Source organism: Panthera pardus, unplaced genomic scaffold (genome assembly GCF_024362965.1).
Source record: "Panthera pardus isolate Hobbes unplaced genomic scaffold, ASM2436296v1 HiC_scaffold_16, whole genome shotgun sequence".
NCBI classification, from domain to species: Eukaryota; Metazoa; Chordata; class Mammalia; order Carnivora; family Felidae; genus Panthera; species Panthera pardus.
This window is the reverse complement of record NW_026526721.1, coordinates 128901423-128922700: the sequence shown is the minus strand read 5'-3', so window position 1 is coordinate 128922700 and position 21278 is coordinate 128901423.

The window sequence follows — 21278 nt, the reverse complement described above, 5'->3', positions numbered from 1 at the left end:
GAATCATATAGTATCTGTCCTTCTGTGACTGGCTTATTTCACTTTACATAATGTTTTCAAGGTTCATCCATGTTGTAGCAGGTGTCAGAATTTTCTTTCTTTTTTAAGACTGAATAATATTCTAGTGTATGTATTTTCCGTATTTTGTTTATTCATCCATCTATGGATTCTTGGGCTGATTCTACTTTTTGGCTATTATGACTAATGCTGCCATGAATATGAGTGTACAAATATCTGTTTGAATTCCTGCTTTCAATGCTTTTTAGTATATACTTAAAATGGTATCTTTAAGACTCTTTTTTCCAAATGTTTAATGACAAAATATAGAAATACACTAATATAACACTGTATGTTAACTATAGTGGAATTAAAAATAAAAAATAAAATGAATTAAAAATTTAAAAATTTAAAAAACAAAATATAGAAATAATTGATTTCTTATAAAGAGCCCACCAAACTCCACACCCGAAAAACAAATAACCCAGTGAAGAAATGGGCAGAAAACATGAATAGACACTTCTCTAAAGAAGACATCCAGATGGCCAACAGGCACGTGAAAAGATGCTCAACGTCGCTCCTCATCAGGGAAATACAAACCAAAACCACACTCAGATATCACCTCACGCCAGTCAGAGTGGCCAAAATGAACAGATCAGGATACTGTAGATGCTGGAGAGGATGTGGAGAAACGGGAACCCTCTTACACTGTTGGTGGGAATGCAAATTGGTGCAGCCACTCTGGAAAACAGTGTGGAGGTTCCTCAGAAAATTAAAAATAGACCTACCCTATGACCTAGCAATAGCACTGCTAGGAATTTACCCAAGGGATACAGGAGTACTGATGCATAGGGGCACTTGTACCCCAATGTTTATAGCAGCACTCTCAACAATAGCCAAATGATGGAAAGAGCCTAAATGTCCATCAACTGATGAATGGATAAAGAAATTGTGGTTTATATACACAATGGAGTACTACGTGGCAATGAGAAAGAATGAAATATGGCCCTTTGTAGCAACATGGATGGAACTGGAGAGTGTGATGCTAAGTGAAATAAGCCATACAGAGAAAGACAGATACCATATGGTTTCACTCTTATGTGGATCCTGAGAAACTTAACAGAAACCCATAGGGGAGGGGAAGGAAAAAAAAAGGAGGTTAGAGTGGGAGAGAGCCAAAGCAGAAGAGACCCTTAAAAACTGAGAACAAACTGAAGGTTGATGGGGGGTGGGAGGGAGGGGAGGGTGGGTGATGGGTATTGAGGAGGGCACCTTTTGGGATGAGCACTGGGTGTTGTATGGAAACCAATTTGACAATAAACTTCATATATTGAAAAAAATAAATAAATAAAATTCTACCCTTAGAAAGGAGGCATTATGGAATCAATGACACAAGTTGGTGAATAGAAGAGGTATCTTTTAGTCGAGCTGAGGTTGCTAACTGAGTCAGAAATATTAACAGGGCTATGTGTCGTATTCAAAATATAAGCAAATCACTCACAGGTATCTTCAGTGTTCTCAGTGCTGGCAACTTTTAAAAAAACTCAAATAAAAAATATATTAAAATAAACAAACAAACAAACAAAAGAAATAATTGATTTCTGTATATTGATATTGTATCCTGTGCTTTTGAGAAATTCAATGATTAATTCTACCAGTTGTTTAGTAGATCCTTTAAATTTTATGCATATAGTCTTGTTGAGTGTGAATAAAGATAATTTTACTTCTTCCTTCCAAACTTTATGCCTTTTACCTGTTTTTCTTGTTTTAGTGCATGGCTAAGACCTTATGGACAATGTTTAGGAAAAGTAATGACAGCAGATATCCTTGCCTTGCTACCAATCTTAGGGTGAAAGTGTTTAGTATTTCACCATTAGGGAAAACATTAGTTGCATGTTTTTTCTTAGTACCTTTAATCAGATGGAGGGATCTCTTCTATTCCTGCTTTGATGAGAGTTTAAAAAAAAACACTTTATAAAGGTATAGTCGATATACAAAAAACTGCATATGTTTAATGTATAAGGATACCTTGTTTTTTTGCACTTTGCTTTATTGTGCTTCACAGATATTGAATTTTTTATAAATCGAAGGTTTGTGGTAACCATGTGTCAAGCAAGTCTATCAGTGTCATTTATCCAAAAGAATTTGCTCATTTTGTGTTTTTTTGTGTGTCCCATTTTGGTAATTCTCAGAATATTTCAAACTTTTTCCCTATTATTATATTAGTGTGGTAATCTGTAATTAGTGGTTACAACTCACTGAAAGTTCAGATGATGGTTAGCATTTTTTAGCAATGTTCTTTAATTGAGGTACAAAATTAATTGTTTTTTTAGACGTAATGTTCCTGCACATTTAACAGACTATAGTATAGTGTAAATAGAAATTTTATATGCACTGGGATACCAAAAAAATCCACTTGACTCACTTTATTGTGATATTTGCTTTATTGCAGTGGTCTGGAACTCAACCTATAGTATCTCTATGGAATACCCGTATACAATTTGATGAGCCTGACATACACCTTTGAAACAACAATCAAGGTAATAAACATAACCATAATCTCCAAAAGTTATCATATGTGTACACTGAATTTTGCCAAATGCCTTTTCTGTGTTTATTGAAAAATTCCCCAGCAAAGAGCAATGAATTTTATGATTCGATTCCTAAGTAAGGTGAAAGTCCCAAATGCTTTGTGCATTTTACTGCCTGAACAAAATTAAGATTTATAGACTAATAAAGAAGAGAGAGAATGGGTGTCGTAGTGGCAATCAACAGTAATGTTCATAATACACCTTATGACTCAATTTTAGAATTTTGTGTAAGTTATACTGCAACTAAATTAATAGAATAACTTGCTATATTTGACATATTGTTTCACCCATCTACCCTGCTCATGCATTAAAACTTGTCTTTCTAAAATACAGATCTGACTATTTTACAACTTTGCTCAAAAAACTTGCTGGCTCCCTAACTACAGAACAAGTTCCATAGCATGGCATCCAATGCCTTTCTGGATTGGGTTCCATGTTGTCTTTTTAGTAGTATCTTTCAGTGCCTTGTCACCCAACATTTGCTCTTCCTCTGATATGCTGTGCATTCCTGTGTCTATCATTGCTGGTAATGCCTTTTCCCTCCTTATGTACTCCACAATCCACTCATCTCTCAAGACCCAAGCTCAAATGCTGCCTCTTCCATGAGTATACTGTGGAATATTCTTCCACAGTATTTCCAGTTGCTATGGATCTCTATTATCTCTGTGCTCCTATTGTACTGGTAATGCTCTCTTGTTGGATATAGTGGAAAATTTGTTTGGATTATGTTTTCCTCAGCTGTGTGGCCCCACATTGCTTCATAGAGGGATGGCAGATATTACAGAAGCCACAAGTCCCCATTTGTGAGCCCATGAAAGGTATTACTAAATGATTACAGCATGATTTTCCACCAAGCCTAAATGGACTTAAAGGCACCTCAGAACATTATTAATTTATTATTAATGAATGATCTAGGCAGTTATTGGATTAAATTCATTGGATTAAATGAGAACTGCATTAAATGAAAACTATCTTTAGTTAAATTTATGGCCTCGTTCATAACAAAAGCCCAATTCTTTGGTTAGTTGAAGTGAATTTCACTGCATAGACCCCAGGGGTGGTTTCCACCAGGGACTAAATTTATTTGGGCGAGAGTAGGAAAATAGAAGATTATAGCATATTATAGAACTATAGCATTATAGCATGTGGAGGAACTGGCCACATGGAAGGAATCTGTTAGTAAGAGTGACAAGCTCCTGCTGAAGGGAGGCCAGGCTGTCAGACCGATTTCATTTTCTTCTCAAGAAACTCACCAGGAGATCCTGTTATTTTCTTGGTTTAGAATCTGAGAATCAGATAAAGCTCTGTATCAACTGTGTGTAAGGTCATACCCTGGGAATCTCATGGGCCAAGGGGAGGAGTGAGAGTGTTTCCAAATGCCACAATCCATTTCATTACTGTGGGGCAAACTTCTATCAGACATGGCCTTAAGTTCCCCCCTGGGACTAGCAGGTGTCTACAGCAAATAGAATCCTTTAAACCATGCAGACATCAGTCTGACTAATGTTCAAAAGTCAGTTTGGGAAATGGCAATCATTTGGGGTTTCTTTGAAGAGAAGAGTTTTGACTCTTTGTCAAGTTCTTGGAAACCATATGAAGGCTATACTGTCCAAGCTTATGACCATTAGCCACATTAAAAAAACATTTTTTTAATGTTTATTTATTTTTGAGAGACAGAGAGAGACAGAGCATGAGCAGGGGAGGGGCAGAGAGAGAAGGAGACACAGAATCCGAAGCAGGCTCCAGGCTCTGAGCTGTCAGCATAGAGACCAACAAGGGGCTCGAACTCATGAACCGTGAAATCATGACCTGTGTTGAAGTTGATGCTCAACCAACAGAGCCACCCAGGAGCCCCTTCCACATTTTTGTTTTAATTAAAAAAATTTTTTTAGTTCATTTAGAGACAGAGAGAGAGAGAGAGAGAGAGAGAGAGCGAGCATGGGTGCATGTGTGCATGAGCAGGGGAGGGGCAGAGAGAGGGGGAGAGAATCCCAAGCAGGCTCCATGCTGTCAATGTGGAGACTAACGCAGGGCTCTATCCCACTAATGGTGAAATCATGACCTGAGCTGAAATCAAGAATCAGACACTTAACCAACTGGGCCATGCAGGCACTCCACATTTTGTTTTTAAATTTAAGTTTGTTAAATTTATTTTATTTTTATTTTTATTTTTTTTTTACAGTGAAAAATCAAGTTTTATTTATTTATTTTTCCAATATATGAAATTTATTGTCAAATTGGTTTCCATACAACACCCAGTGCTCATCCCAAAAGGTGCCTTCCTCAATACCCATCACCCACCCTCCCCTCCCTCCCACCCCCATCAACCCTCAGTTTGTTCTCAGTTTTTAACAGTCTCTTATGCTTTGGCTCTCTCCCACTCTAACCTAATTTTTTTTTCCTTCCCCTCCCCCATGGGTTTCTGTTAAGTTTCTCAGGATCCACATAAGAGTGAAACCATATGGTATCTGTCTTTCTCTGTATGGCTTATTTCACTTAGCATCAGACTCTCCAATTCCATCCACGTTGCTACAAAAGGCCATATTTCATTCTTTCTCATTGCCACGTAGTACTCCATTGTGTATATAAACCACAATTTCTTTATCCATTCATCAGTTGATGGACATTTAGGCTCTTTCCATCATTTGGCTATTGTTGAGAGTGCTGCTATAAACATTGGGGTACAAGTGCCCCTATGCATCAGTACTCCTGTATCCCTTGGGTAAATTCCTAGCAGTGCTATTGCTGGGTCATAGGGTAGGTCTATTTTTAATTTTCTGAGGAACCTCCACACTGTTTTCCAGAGAGGCTGCACCAATTTGCATTCCCACCAACAGTGTAAGAGGGTTCCCGTTTCTCCACATCCTCTCCAGCATCTATAGTCTCCTGATTTGTTCATTTTGGCCACTCTGACTGGCGTGAGGTGATATCTGAGTGTGGTTTTGATTTGTATTTCCCTGATAAGAAGCGATGTTGAACATCTTTTCATGTGCCTGTTGGCCATCTGGATGTCTTCTTTAGAGAAGTGTCTATTCATGTTTTCTGCCCATTTCTTCACTGGGTTATTTGTTTTTCGGGTGTGGAGTTTGGTGAGCTCTTCATAGATTTTGGATACTAGCCCTTTGTCCGATATGTCATTTGCAAATATCTTTTCCCATTCCGTTGGTTGCCTTTTAGTTTTGTTGGTTGTTTCCTTTGCTGTGCAGGAGCTTTTTATCTTCATAAGGTCCCAGTAATTCATTTTTGCTTTTAATTCCCTTGCCTTTGGGGATGTGTCGAGTAAGAGATTGCTATGGCTGAGGTCAGAGAGGTCTTTTCCTGCTTTCTCCTCTAAGGTTTTGATGGTTTCCTGTCTCACATTCAGGTCCTTTATCCATTTTGAGTTTATTTTTGTGAATGGTGTGAGAAAGTGGTCTAGTTTCAACCTTCTGCATGTTGCTGTCCAGTTCTCCCAGCACCATTTGTTAAAGAGACTGTCTTTTTTCCATTGGATGTTCTTTCCTGCTTTGTCAAAGATGAGTTGGCCATACGTTTGTGGGTCTAGTTCTGGGGTTTCTATTCTATTCCATTGGTCTATGTGTCTGTTTTTGTGCCAATACCGTGCTGTCTTGATGATTACAGCTTTGTAGTAGAGGCTAAAGTCTGGGATTGTGATGCCTCCTGCTTTGGTCTTCTTCAAAATTACTTTGGCTATTCAGGGCCTTTTGTGGTTCCATATGAATTTTAGGATTGCTTGTTCTAGTTTCGAGAAGAATGCTGGTGCGATTTTGATTGGGATTGCATTGAATGTGTAGATAGCTTTGGGTAGTATTGACATTTTGACAATATTTATTCTTCCAATCCATGAGCAGGGAATGTCTTTCCATTTCTTTATATCTTCTTCAATTACCTTCATAAGCTTTCTATAGTTTTCAGCATACAGATCTTTTACATCTTTGGTTAGATTTATTCCTAGGTATTTTATGCTTCTTGGTGCAATTGTGAATGGGATCAGTTTCTTTATTTGTCTTTCTGTTGCTTCATTGTTAGTGTATAAGAATGCAACTGATTTCTGTACATTGATTTTGTATCCTGCAACTTTGCTGAATTCATGTATCAGTTCTAGCAGACTTTTGGTGGAGTCTATCGGATTTTCCATGTATAATATCATGTCATCTGCAAAAAGCGAAAGCTTGACTTCATCTTTGCCAATTTTGATGCCTTTGATTTCCTTTTGTTGTCTGATTGCTGATGCTAGAACTTCCAGCACTATATTAAACAACAGCGGTGACAGTGGGCATCCCTGTCGTGTTCCTGATCTCAGGGAAAAAGCTCTCAGTTTTTCCCCGTTGAGGATGATGTTAGCTGTGGGCTTTTCATAAATGGCCTTTATGATCTTTAAGTATGTTCCTTCTATCCCGACTTTCTCAAGGGTTTTTATTAAGAAAGGGTGCTGGATTTTGTCAAAGGCCTTTTCTGCATCGATTGACAGGATCATATGGTTCTTCTCTTTTTTTTTTGTTAATGTGATGTATCACGTTGATCGATTTGCGAATGTTGAACCAGCCCTGCATCCCAGGAATGAATCCCACTTGATCATGGTGAATAATTCTTTTTATATGCTGTTGAATTCGATTTGCTAGTATCTTATTAAGAATTTTTGCATCCATATTCATCAGGGATATTGGCCTGTAGTTCTCTTTTTTTACTGGGTCTCTGTCTGGTTTAGGAACCAAAGTAATATTGGCTTCATAGAATGGGTCTGGAAGTTTTCCTTCCCTTTCTATTTCTTGGAATAGCTTGAGAAGGATAGGTATTATCTCTGCTTTAAACGTCTGGTAGAACTCCTCTGGGAAGCCATCTGGTCCTGGACTCTTATTTGTTGGGAGATTTTTGATAACCGATTCAATTTCTTCGCTGGTTATGGGTCTGTTCAAGCTTTCTATTTCCTCCTGATTGAGTTTTGGAAGAGTGTGGGTGTTTAGAAATTTGTCCATTTCTTCCAGATTGTCCAATTTTTTGGCATATAATTTTTCATAGTATTCCCTGATAATTGTTTGTATCTCTGAGGGATTGGTTGTAATCATTCCATTTTCATTCATGATTTTATCTATTTGGGTCATCTCCCTTTTCTTTTTGAGAAGCCTGGCTAGAGGTTTGTCAATTTTGTTTATTTTTTCAAAAAACCAACTCTTGGTTTCGTTGATCTGCTCTACAGTTTTTTAGATTCTATATTGTTTATTTCTGCTCTGATCTTTATTATTTCTCTTCTTCTGCTGGGTTTAGGCTGCCTTTGCTGTTCTGCTTCTATTTCCTTTAGGTGTGCTGTTAGATTTTGTATTTGGGATTTTTCTTGTTTCTTGAGATAGGCCTGGATTGCAATGTATTTTCCTCTCAGGACTGCCTTCACTGCGTCCCAAAGCTTTTGGATTGTTGTATTTTCATTTTCGTTTGTTTCCATATATTTTTAAATTTCTTCTCTAATTGCCTGGTTGACCCACTCATTCTTTAGTAGGGTGTTCTTTAACCTCCATGCTTTTGGAGGTTTTCCAGACTTTTTCCTGTGGTTGATTTCAAGCTTCATAGCATTGTGGTCTGAAAGTACGCATGGTATAATTTCAATTCTTGTAAACTTATGAAGGGCTGTTTTGTGACCCAGTATATGATCTATCTTGGAGAATGTTCCATGTGCACTCGAGAAGAAAGTATATTCTGTTGCTTTGGGATGCAGAGTTCTAAATATATCTGTCAAGTCCATCTGATTCAATGTATCATTCAGGGCCCTTGTTTCTTTATTGACCATGTGTCTAGATGATCTATCCATTTCTGTAAGTGTAGTGTTAAAGTCCCCTGCAATTACCACATTCTTATCAATAAGGTTGCTTATGTTTATGAGTAATTGTTTTATATATTTGGGGGCTCCGGTATTTGGCGCATAGACATTTATAATTGTTAGCTCTTCCTGATGGATAGACCCTGTAATTATTATATAATGCCCTTGTTCATCTCTTGTTACAGCCTTTAATTTAAAGTCTAGTTTGTCTGATATAAGTATGGCTACTCCAGCTTTCTTTTGGCTTCCAGTAGCATGATAAATAGTTCTCCATCCCCTCACTCTCAATCTAAAGTGTCCTCAGGTCTAAAATGAGTCTCTTGTAGACAGCAAATAGATGGGTCTTGTTTTTTTATCCATTCTGATACCCTATTTCTTTTGGTTGGCGCATTTAGTCCATTTACATTCAGTGTTATTATAGAAAGAACTGGGTTTAGAGTCATTGTGATGTCTGTATGTTTTATGCTTGTAGTGATGTCTCTGGTACTTTGTCTCACAGGATCCCCCTTAGGATCTCTTGTAGGGCTGGTTTAGTGGTGACAAATTCCTTCAGTTTTTGTTTGTTTGAGAAGACCTTTATCTCTCCTTCTATTCTAAATGACAGACTTGCTGGATAAAGGATTCTCGGCTGCATATTTTTTCTGTTTAGCACACTGAAGATATCATGCCAGTCCTTTCTGGCCTGCCAAGTTTCAAAAGAGAGATCAGTCATGAGTCTTATAGGTCTCCCTTTATATGTGAGGGCACGTTTATCCCTTGCTGCTTTCAGAATTTTCTCTTTATCCTTGTATTTTGCCAGTTTCACTATGATATGTCGTGCAGAAGATCGATTCAAGTTACGTCTGAAGGGAGTTCTCTGTGCCTCTTGGATTTCAATGCCTTCTTCCTTCCCCAGTTCAGGGAAGTTCTCAGCTATTATTTCTTCAAGTACCCCTTCAGCACCTTTCCCTCTCTCTTCCTCCTCTGGGATACCAATTATGCGTATATTATTTCTTTTTAGTGTATCACTTAGTTCTCTAATTTTCCCCTCATACTCCTGGATTTTTTTATCTCTCTTTTTCTCAGCTTCCTCTTTTTCCATAACTTTATCTTCTAGTTCACCTATTCTCTCCTCTGCCTCTTCAAGCTGAGCCGTCATGGTTTCCATTTTGTTTTGCATTTCGTTTAAAGCGTTTTTCAGCTCCTCGTGACTGTTCCTTAGTCCCTTGATCTCTGTAGCAAGAGATTCTCTGCTGTCCTCTATACTGTTTTCAAGCCCAGCGATTAATTTTATGACTATTATTCGAAATTCACTTTCTGTTATATTATTTAAATCCTTTTTGATCAGTTCATTAGCTGTTGTTATTTCCTGGAGATTCTTCTGAGGGGAATTCTTCCGTTTGGTCATTTTGGAGAGTCCCTGGCGTGGTGAGGACCTGCAGGGCACTTCCCCTGTGCTGTGGTGTATAACTGGAGTTGGTGGGCGGGGCCGCAGTCTGACCTGATGTCTGCCCCCAGCCCACCGCTGGGGCCACAGTCAGACTGGTGTGTGCCTTCTCTTCCCCTCTCCTAGGGGCGGGATTCACTGTGGGGTGGCGTGGCCCGTCTGGGCTACTTGCACACTGCCAGGCTTGTGGTGCTGGGGATCTGGCGTATTAGCTGGGGTGGGTAGGCAAGGTGCATGGGGGCAGGAGGGGCAGACTTAGCTCGCTTCTCCTTAGGTGATCCACTTCAGGAGGGGCCCTGTGGCAGCGGGAGGGAGTCAGATCCGCTGCCGGAGGTTTGGCTCTGCAGAAGCACAGAGTTGGGTGTTTGCGCGGAGCGAGCAAGTTCCCTGGCAGGAACTGGTTCCCTTTGGGACTTTGGCTGGGGGATGGGCGAGGGAGATGGTGCTGGCGAGCGCCTTTGTTCCCCACCAAACCGAGCTCTGTCGTCCGGGGGCTCAGCAGCTCTCCCTCCCTTTGTCCTCCAGCCTTCCCGCTTTCTGAGCAGAGCTGTTAACTTATGACCTCCCAACGCTAAGTCGCGCTTGCTGTCCGGACACAGTCCGTCAGGCCCCTCCGCTTTTGCCAGCCAGATTTGGGGGCTCTGCTTGGCCGGCAGGCTGCCCCTCCGCCCGGCTCCCTCCCGCCAGTCCGTGGAGCGCGCACCGCCTCGCCGCCCTTCCTACCCTCTTCCGTGGGCCTCTCGTCTGTGCTTGGCTCCAGAGACTCCGTTCTGCTAATCCTCTGGCGGTTTTCTGGGTTATTTAGGCAGATGTAGGTGGAATCTAAGTGATCAGCAGGTGATCCCAGCGTCCTCCTACGCCGCCATCTTCCTATCCTTCCTAAGTTTGTTAAATTTAAATAAAATTAAAACTTTAGTTCCTCAGTCACACTAGCCACATTTTAAGTGCTCAACTAGCCACATGTGGCTTGTGGCTACCACATCAGACAGATTTCCATCATTTCAGAGTGTTCTAGTGGACAGCACTCATATAAGGCCTCCTGTAAAAAAACCTTGAACTCCTTTGCACTGTAGTTTCTGCAGAAAGTTTTGCTTTGCAAGGACCAATTATATTTTTTGGTATTTCTATTATTTATATAATGTAACTATTTTATTTATGTTTATTTCATCTAAATAAGTGCTTTTCTCTTTCAAGGCCTTTCTGTTTAATGTTTCATTTGAGAAAAATATCAAGGAAGTATTTATTCCCCATAGTTGGAGGCCTGTTTGGTAAGCAAGATTCTATTATTTATCTTCCATTATTTCTTTATGGTGGTTAATATCTTCCCTGATCCCTATGAGTTCCTTTTTGTAAACCTCTGCTTGCTAAGTCGGCTATGTCTCGCATGGTTGTTTGAATTTAAATTACCTGCCATTTTGCCTTACTAAGGGAGATGTAGTGAATTCAGTCATTAAAGTAAGGGTCTATTGGGAAATAATGTGCCATAAGACTCCTATCTATTCTGACATTTTTATTCTTACCTCCTCTCCCACATTAAATAAAAGCTATTGTATATAGGGAGATGCATTAAAAATAGGCCACACAATACAATGTGGATAAAGCTTTCACATTGGTTTTAAATGGGGTTCATTTGAAATGACTTTAATCTTGGTTATGGTGGCTATTCAGTATAGCATTCTGTTACAACTCAAAGCTTTGTGTTTATTTTATTTATTCCTATGAAGATAAGAATAAATGTTTTTAATACTTTTAAGTAAGGTGAAATATAAAGAAACAGAAATAAAATGCATTGTGGCATAGGAGATAAAATCTAATCTCTATTTCTACTTCTATGGTTCTATAGATTATCATCTTTCCTTGCAATTTCCTACTAAGGCACTTCTTTGAATAAGGTCTGGATTGGCTACTTAGTATTCACATATTTTCTTTATCCACATGATGCAGAGGCTAAAAAACCTGGTTTATATTTGGACAAAATAAACCCAAGCTTTCCCTTTCTGGTTCCATCGTTGTCACCACCACCCCTCTTCAGAGGCCCCTGTAGAGGGATGGTGTATTATACAGATGGCTTTGAATCCCAGCTCCACCCTTCCTGGCTATGTAGTGGACCACAAAAGTTACTTAATATTGTGTACTTTGTCTTCTTCGTCTTGAAGATGAGTTAGATTTCCAAACCTACATTATTGGATCTTCCAGAGATTTAATTAAAACCCTTAAAAGAGTGCCATTATTTTTCACTTGGGTTTCAAGTCTAAGAATCATTTTTCTGTGATTTTAAACTTTTAAAATTGAAATGTAATTACTATGGTCTGAATGGTTGTCCCCCCCCAAAATTCACATGTTGAAATCCTAGCACCCAATGTAGTGGTGTTAGGCAGTAAGGCCTTTGGGAGGTGACTAAGTCATGAAGGGTTTACCTGCATGAGTGAGAATAATGCCCATATAAAAGAGACCCCAGAGAGAGTTCCCTTGTTCCTTCCACCACATGAGACACAGCAGTTTGCAGCCCACAAGAACCCGACCATGCTGGCAGCCTGAGCATGGAGAACTATGGGAAGTAAATTTCTGTTGTTTATAAATTATCTGATCAGTGGTATTTTGCAGCTAACACAACATTTTACATATAGTGAAATGCACTGATCTTAAGTATACAGTTTGATGAGTTTTGATAAATGCATATAGCATATAACCCACTATCAAGATATAAGAGATTTCTATCTCCCTATTAAGTCCCCCTAGTGCTTTCCCAATCAGTCCCTGCTCCTCCCCAACACATACTCACACACACACACACACACACACAGCAATCACTATTTTGATTTTATTGCCAGAGCTTATTTTTGTCAGTTCTAGAATTTCATCTGAATGTAATCATAGAGTATGTATTCTTTTATATCAGGCTTTTCTCATTTTCCGTAGTAAATTTTTTATCTGATATTTATCTCTAGCATTATATTTTTATAATATTTAATTAATAATTATGTATAAGGTCACAGATCACATATGGGAAAGATTGGAATTTCTTTAAAATTGAAATATAAACAAAAAGCAAATGACCTAAAACATAGCTTATTTTTTGATATGCTATTGTGTTTGTGTGTTTTTATTTTTATGATAATGTCTTTAGTTTGCCTTAGTTTATTTCTCATGCAAATTTTTTTAAAGAATTAATTCACATAAAGTATACTTATCATGCTATGCAAACATTACTATTATGTAATTCCAGAATATTTTAATCACTCTCAAAAGAAATCCCATACCCACTAGCAATTGTTCTCCACTCCCTCCCACTCAGCTCCTAGGAGTCACTAATTTACTTTTTGTTTCTATAGATTTGCCTCTTCTGGACATTTCGTATAAATGGAATGCTAAAGTATGTGGGCTTTTGTGTCTGGCAATTTTCACTTAGCATGATATTTTCGAGGTTACCCATTGTGTAGTACATATTGGTAGAGCTGACCCTTGAACAACACTGGGATTAGGGGCACCAACCCCCTGTGCAGTTGAAAATCTGTGTATAACTTTTGACTCCTCACAAACTTAACTGCTAGTAGCCTACTGTTGACTAGATGCCTATTGGTAACAAAAAATAGTTGATTAACACATATTTTGTATATTATAGCATTATATACTGTATTCTTTTTTAAAATATTTTTTAATTTTTATTCATATTTTGAAAGACAGAGACAGAGCATGAGTGGGGGAGGACAGGGAATGAGGGAGATGCAGAATCTGAAGCAGGCTCCAGGCTCTGAGCTGTTAGCACAGAGAGCCCAACACAGGGCTTGAACTCATGAACTGTGAGATCATGACCTGAGCTGAAGTCAGCCACTCAACTGACTAAGCCACCCAGGCACCCCTATACTGTATTCTTACAATAAAGTAAGCTTGTGGAAAGAGTTATTAAGAAAAACATAAGGAAGAAAACTTACAGTACTGTGCTGTATTTATTGGGAAAAAATCCACTATAAGAGAACCTGCACAGTTCAAACCTGTGTTGTTGAAAGGTCAACTGTACTTTATTCCTTTTTATACACGAATAATATTGCACTGTATGGATATTGCCACATTTTGCTTATTCAGTCATCAGTTGGTAGAAATTTTGACTTTTGCTACTTTTTGGCTATTTTGAATGTTGCTTGTGCTTATCAAGATGATGAAGATACATAGATCAATAGAACGGAATAGAGAGCCCAGAAATAAACCCACACTCATAAGGTCAATTAATCTATGACCAAGGAGAAAAGAATATGCAATGGGGGAAAAACAGTCTCTTCAACAGATGGTGTTGGGAAAACTGGACAGCTACATGCAAAAGAATGAACCTGGACCACTTTCTTATGCCACACACAAACATAAACTCAAAAGGGATTAAAGACCTGTATGTGAGACTTGAAACCATAAAACTCTTAAAAGAAAACCCAGGCAGAAATTCTTGGTCATTGGCCATAAGGATATTTTTTCTAGACCTGTCTCCCCAAGCAAGGGAAACCAAAAGCAAAAATAAAACATTGGGACTACATCAAACTAAAAAGCTTTTGTACAGCAAAGGAAACCATCAACAAAATGAAAAGGCAACCTACTGAGTGGGAGAAGATATTTGCAAATGACATATCCAATAAGGGGTTAATATCCAAAATACATAAAGAACTGATACAATTCAACATCAGAAAAACACAAATCATCTGATTAAAAAGGTGGCAGAGAACCTGAATAGACATTTTTCCAAAGAAGACATCCAGATGGCCAGCAGACACATGAAATGATGCTCAACATCACTAATCATCACAGAAATGCAAATCAAAACCACAACGAGATATCACTTCACACCAGTTAAAATGGCTAGTATCAAAAAGACAAGAAATTACAAGCATTGACAAGGGTGTGGAGAAAAAGGAACCTTCATGCACTGTTTGTGGGAATGTAAATTGGTATAGCCACTGTGGAAAAGAGTGTGGGAGTCCTCAAAAAATTAAAAATAGAACTACCATGTGACCCAGCTATTCCACTTCTGGGTATTTACCCAAAGAAAACAAAGATAGTAACTCAAAAAGATGTATGCACCTTCATGTACACTGCAGCCTTATATGCAATAGCCAAGAGATGGAAACAACTTAAGTGTCCACTGACAGATGAGTGGATAAAGAAGCTGTGGTATATATATATATATATATATATATATAAGCTGTGGTGTGTGTGTGTATATATATATATATATATATATATATATAAAATGAAATATTTTTCAGCTATAAATAACAATGAAATCTTGTCATTCAGGACAATATTGGTGGACCTAGAGAGTATTGTGCTAAGTGAAATAAGTCAGACAGAGGAAGACAGATACCATATGATTTCACTTATATATGGAAACTAAAAAACCTAATGATAAAAAAAACAAACGAACCAGAAACAGACTCATAAATACAGAGGAAAAATTGGTGGTTGCCAGAGGGGAGAGGAATGAAGGGATAGGTGAAATAGGTAAAGGGGTTTAAGAGATACAAACTTCCAGTAATAAAATAAGTAAGCTTATGAGGATGAAAAATACAGCATAGGGAATATAAACAATAAATATTGGAATAACTTTATATGGTGACAGATGGTACACTTATTGTGGTGAGCCTTTTGTAATGCATATAATTGTTGAATCACTATATGGCATACCTGAAAGTAATATAATATTGTACATCAACTAGACTTCAATTAAAAAAAAACATAAATAAATGGAAAAAAAAATCCACAGGGTGTATAAGAAGAGTAAAAAAATAAAAGATGTCATTTGAAGAGGAAAAAGAATAGTCTTTTCAACAAATAGTGTCAGGAAAACTGGGTTTTCACATGCAAAATAATGGAGTTGGATTCTTTCCTCAAACAATATGTAAAAATTAACTTGAAATGGATCATAGGCCTAAATCTATTTGCTAAAATTGTAAAACTGCAAGAACACAGGAGTGTATCTTCTTGATCCTGGGCTAAACTGCAATTTCAACTTTTTAGTATTTATTTACCCCTTTATAATTTATAGAACATTGTTTCTATGTTATTTTATATAATCTTCATTGCATCCCTTATAAAAAATAGGTGATATTATTTTTATTTTATAGATAAAGAAGCCAAAACTCAAAATGGTTAAGTAACTCACCCAGAACCATCCAAATAGTTAGTGGACTTTAAAACAGGGCCTCTAAAAAAAAAAAAAAACAAAAAAAACCAAAAAAAAAACAGGGCCTCTGGCACAAAAGTTTGCACTCTTCATGGAGCAATGCCATTCACCCTGGGGTAGAGAAAAGAGTGACCCAAGACCCTGAAGTCTTGCTGCTCTTATGGCACCCAAGCTGGCCAGGCAGACGTGTGCATCCTCCAAAGCTCTCCTCGTGATTTCTGCCTTCAGCACAGGTGGTGCTTGGCTGTGAATTGGCTGTGATCCAATGGTTCCCCTCTTTGTTCTTTCATTCATCAATAGGTGTATGTTATTCTGGCCATTTGTGTGACTGCTATATACCAGAACCTATTCTGGGCACTGGAAATTTAACAATATGCAAAATAGACAAACAATTTCCTGCTGTAATGTAACTTACATTCTAAATGGTAAGATGGACAATAAGTGAATGAACAAACCTGCTTGTTTACTTATTTAATGTTGGGAGCAATATGTTCTTTAAAGAAAAAGGGAAGAGGGAAGAGGAAAGAGGAACCTTGGGGTACGGGGGTGGGGGGTTGTTGTTCTAAACAGAGTGGGGAGGAAAGGGCTTGTTGGCGAGGTGAAGGAGGTGGGGAGTGGGCCACCCAGATATGTCACTGGGGATGTTCCTGGCAAAGGGAAAAACAAGTCTACAAGCTCTAAGGCAGGAGGGTGTTTGGCATTTTCTGGGAACAGCCAGTAAGCCGTGAGCCTGAGCAGAGTGATCCAGGAGGAGGAGAGCAGGAGAAATAAAGGTGCCAACCTTGGCAGGACTTATTTGCCATTTAGAAATTTTCGGCTTTTACTGTGAGTGAAATGCAAAGCCATTAGAGGATTCTGGGCAGAGGAAGCCCATGGTTTGTCTTATATCCCTAAGGGATGTTGTTTTGCAAACTCCTCAGGAGCTTCCTGGGTATAATCAGAAAGTGCCCCCACCTTGCCACATACAAAGAGGACAGGGAGAGACCCAAGAAAGAGCAGGCCACTCCAGATTGGTAGGTGGCAGGCTTAATAAGCAAGGTAACTTACATACAGGGCAGCTGCAAGACATTAGTAGGTCTCAGTAGATCTCTGTACCCATCTGCCACATCGTAAAAGTTTATACAGAGGGTTTATTTAACCGGATTCAGTCATGTATGACATCCAGATGGTCTCAACACCACATCACTAACTCAAGGCTGTGTCCTTAAGGGCAGCTCTTGACAGCAGAGAAGGTGAGTGGAATGCACATTCCAAGAACAGGGGAGAGGATAAGGAGCCTCCAAATGCTCCGGCCCAACTCATGGGTCAACTGGTAGTCATATCCTCTCTATGACCTCTTCCAACAAAAGTCATTCTGACTTCTGGGGTGAGAAGACCCGTAGGAAGACCAGGAAGACAAGTATGGAAGCAGGGAGACCAGTGAAGAGGCTGTTGCAACAATCCAGGTGAGAGATGATGTGGTGATTGAGGTTATGAGAAGTGGTTAGATTCTGGATATGATTTGAAGCTGGAGCCAATAGGATTAACTGATGAATGGGCTGTGGTTTGCGATAGTGAGGTCAAGGTGATGTCAGGGCCTTTGTCCTGAGCCAGTGAAAGAGAGAATTTCTATCACGTAGGGCGGAGAAGTCAGGAAGGTGAACAGGTTTGGGCAGGAACATCAGGAGTCTGTTTTTTGGAGCAGTTGTGTTTGAAATGCCTGTTAGTCTTCAGGTAGAGATGGTAGGTAGCAGATCTAGACCCAGATATGAGTCTAGAGTGTAGGGACAAGTTTGGGTTGAAGATACAGATTTAGAAATTATGAGAAAAGAGGCTCAAAGCTAGAGGCTAGATGAGTAGTACATCGAGAATGTGGGAGCGTAGATAGAAAAGAGAAGTTCCGTAAGAGTCTTTTTGGAACTGATGAAAATGTGAGTTAAAATAAAAGCTATCTCTCAATTACAGAAAGGTTATTGGAGAGGTCTTTGTCCTCTATTATTATTTAATAGTTCCATGACACTTCTCACTTATTCCTCACCCATTCTTTTCCTTACTAAAGAGATTCTCATTAATTTTATCTTTAGGATGAAAACCAGCCCTGCAGGCAACTTTTTCTGGGTCCCCTCAGATTAATGGGCACTGGAGTTACTATTGAGACTGCTCTCCACTCTTTTCAACTCTTTGTAAATTAAGAGGAAGCCAAGTAGGCATAAAAACAAATATATTGTCTGTGAGTTTGAGGTCCTTATCAATGTGAGGAACAGAGTTTTAGTTCAAAAAGGTCTTGTTTTTCTATAAGTAAAGATAAGAAATATTCCAACCATTTTTTTGCTGTAATCTGTGACCTTGAGAACTGAATCCATCTTACAGAGAAACAAAATCCTATTTTGCTGAAATGTGGATAGGCAGAAATAATAATTCCTCTACTTTAGATATTACTATCTAGTCTTTAGGTTGTTTGAAAAAGGCACTCTGAGAGTAACCTAAAGATGAAATGAGAGATAAAATACCTGGAAAGATTTTGTTCCAGTTACTATGGCTGCATTAAGATTTGCAGTTATGGCATAACAAATTACTATAAAATTTAGTGGAATAAAACAAATTTATTATACTTTTGAGTTCTGTGGGTAATGAATTTGGATGGGGTAGAGCAGGGATTACCTGTCCTGCTCCATGATGCCTGGGACATCAAATGGAAGAAGGGAAGTTTGGAGCAGGAATCATCTGAAGGGTTACACACTCAACTAGCAGTTGCTAGTAGGTGCTTTTGGGGTCACAGTTCCTTTTCACATGGGCTTCTCTAGGCAGTCTGTCTACATGTGCTAGTTGGAGCTTATTTGTAGCATGGTGGCCGGGTTCCCAGGGTGAGTATCCTGAAAGAGAGCCAGGTGGACACTGTCCCCTTTGTCTTACTTAACCTCAGAAGTCACACAGCATCACTTCTGCCACACTTTATTGGTAGGGGCAGTCTCAAGCTCACCCAGGTTCAGTGGAAGGGATATAGGCCCTGCCTCTCAGTGAGAAGTGTCAATCACATTGTAAGAGGTGCATATGGGATCAGATATAAATTGATGCACCCATCTTTGGGAAAATACAATCTGCCAAAGATTTAGTGACTACTAGGAGCATAAGCCATTAAATTCAACGAGTTTTTTTTCTTGTAGAGAAGTAGAGAGGAGCTAAGCACTCTGAGAAGAGGCAGGAGATTATGGTAAGAACTTTCACTGCCAATTTTAGAAATGTTTTATTTCTTTTTTTTTTTTCTTCCTTCCTTGTAGACCATGAAACTGTTGCTTTGGGAAAAGGTCTGCCTATATCTGTATCTCAGGTTCAGAGTCTCATTAGGACAGTATTTGTGCCATTTGCTGGATGACAAGCTTCTCAAAAGGACACAGGGAAGCGACATATAGTGGAGTTGTAAGCAATTACTGAAGGCCCTTGGGAGTTTGCAGGCATCACCCATGGGAGATTAGAGAGAACTTTGCTGTGAGGCTGTTCCCCTCACTTAATAAGAGACCAGTAAATTCTCTAACCTGCCCTGTGCTTAACTTCCACCAACTTCCCTCCAGACATGTGCAAAGAGAATCAGGGTAAATCATACCCTTTACCTCTGTAGATTTAGATCTGGGAGGAAAACTCTTCTCTCCCCACATACAATGTCAGCACCATGTACTCATTTTTAGAAGACATTGATGGTGAGGTGCAGGTTAGAGAATACACCAAAAAGATTTACATCTGTCTTATTCACAAAGATAGACTGAGGGGGGAAAATATTGAAATCCTTGGTGTTATGAAATCTCAGATAAAGTAAATGCAAATATGTGGACCAAATTTGGGGAGTTATTTGGGATGTTTCCAAATTCCCAAGCAGTACATATGCTAAAGGTGCAAACATCAGAACGATATTTTCTGGCTTTGCCCATATACAGTCCAATCAGAAGAAGTTCTAGGCTTCCTATCTGCTCTCCTGAGTAAGGTGACACAGAACAGAAAGATAGCTTTTTAAAAAATAGAAAACACTTAGGTCACAAAATTTTAGAATTGATCTCAAATCTTAATGCAGTTTAAATGGACCAGATTTTTTTTGCAATTTTCAAAATATCTACAGCCAAGGCTGAACTTTATTGATTGGTTCTATTTTAATTGGCCTTTGACTATTGGAATCTTAGAAAATTGGACCATGAAGTTCCTACAGATGCGGTTTGTCTGGCTGGCTTCTGCAGAAGCATAGACATCCAAGGGAATGATGGGTGCTGTAAGAGCATTGTGGGGTCAAGGTTGGCTTGGTGAAGACTGAGAAATGTTTGGCAGTCAGGGGAAAGTGAGGGAACCAAGAATATTGAAGTTAGTTCCCCTAAAAATGGGTAATTTCATGGAAGCACTGACGAAAGTATTTGGAAGGAAGGTAGTAGTGGGAGGTTGAGGTGGGGATGAAGAATCCCAGACCAGTTCTAAGATAAGTTTGGGAAAGAAAAAATGACCTAAGTGGGTGGGAAACTTACATTTTGAGTAACTCAGACTTTGAGGAAGAATAATACTTTATGTAGTAGAGTAACTCTCTGCCTTATGTGGTAGACACACATCTCCACTACATAAAGTATTATTCTTCCTTCTACACTCTCCGCTCCCCTCAATCTTTTCTTTCCCTTTCATGGAGGGTATGACCTGCCTTTTCTGTCTGGTGGGAATGACCTTTAAGTCACTTCCTCTCTTGTTCATCTGTAGATATCTTTGTTTTAAGTGGCCGTGCCTCCTTCCTCAAGCATTAAGCTTAGCCTTAATGGTGAACATGATTCATGGGAGAATAAAACAAAGAATCAGGCTCACATTTTCCAGATAATCACATTAGCATTTATAAAGTACTTTCTGTCTGGAAATTCTGCCTATTGCCTGATATTATTGGCATTTGCTGATTTACTTGGTGGCAAGTGTGTGGTGAGCACTTTGAGGGATGTGGATGGTCCTGGTGTCAACCCTGTGGTTCAAGTTGGTGGGTTGACCCAGGAAGCTCCTTCCACTCTGTGGAACACTGCGTGTAAAATATTTGTCTGCAACAAAATAAACTCAGAGTATAACTTCCAATTCCCATAGAAACCCAATTGGAAATATAATTTTTTCTTTTAAGTCTTCCAGCTGCCCTATTATCCTAAACCCCATAGCCTAATTTCCTTTAGCGTCTTATTGACAGAGTAATGGCTTATTTCAAGACTGCCAAGGATCAAATGAATAAATGCAAAGACTTTAATTTTTTTTAACTTGTTTTTTGGTCACGTGGTTGGTCTTGAGGCCTTGCATGAGTTCTGTCTT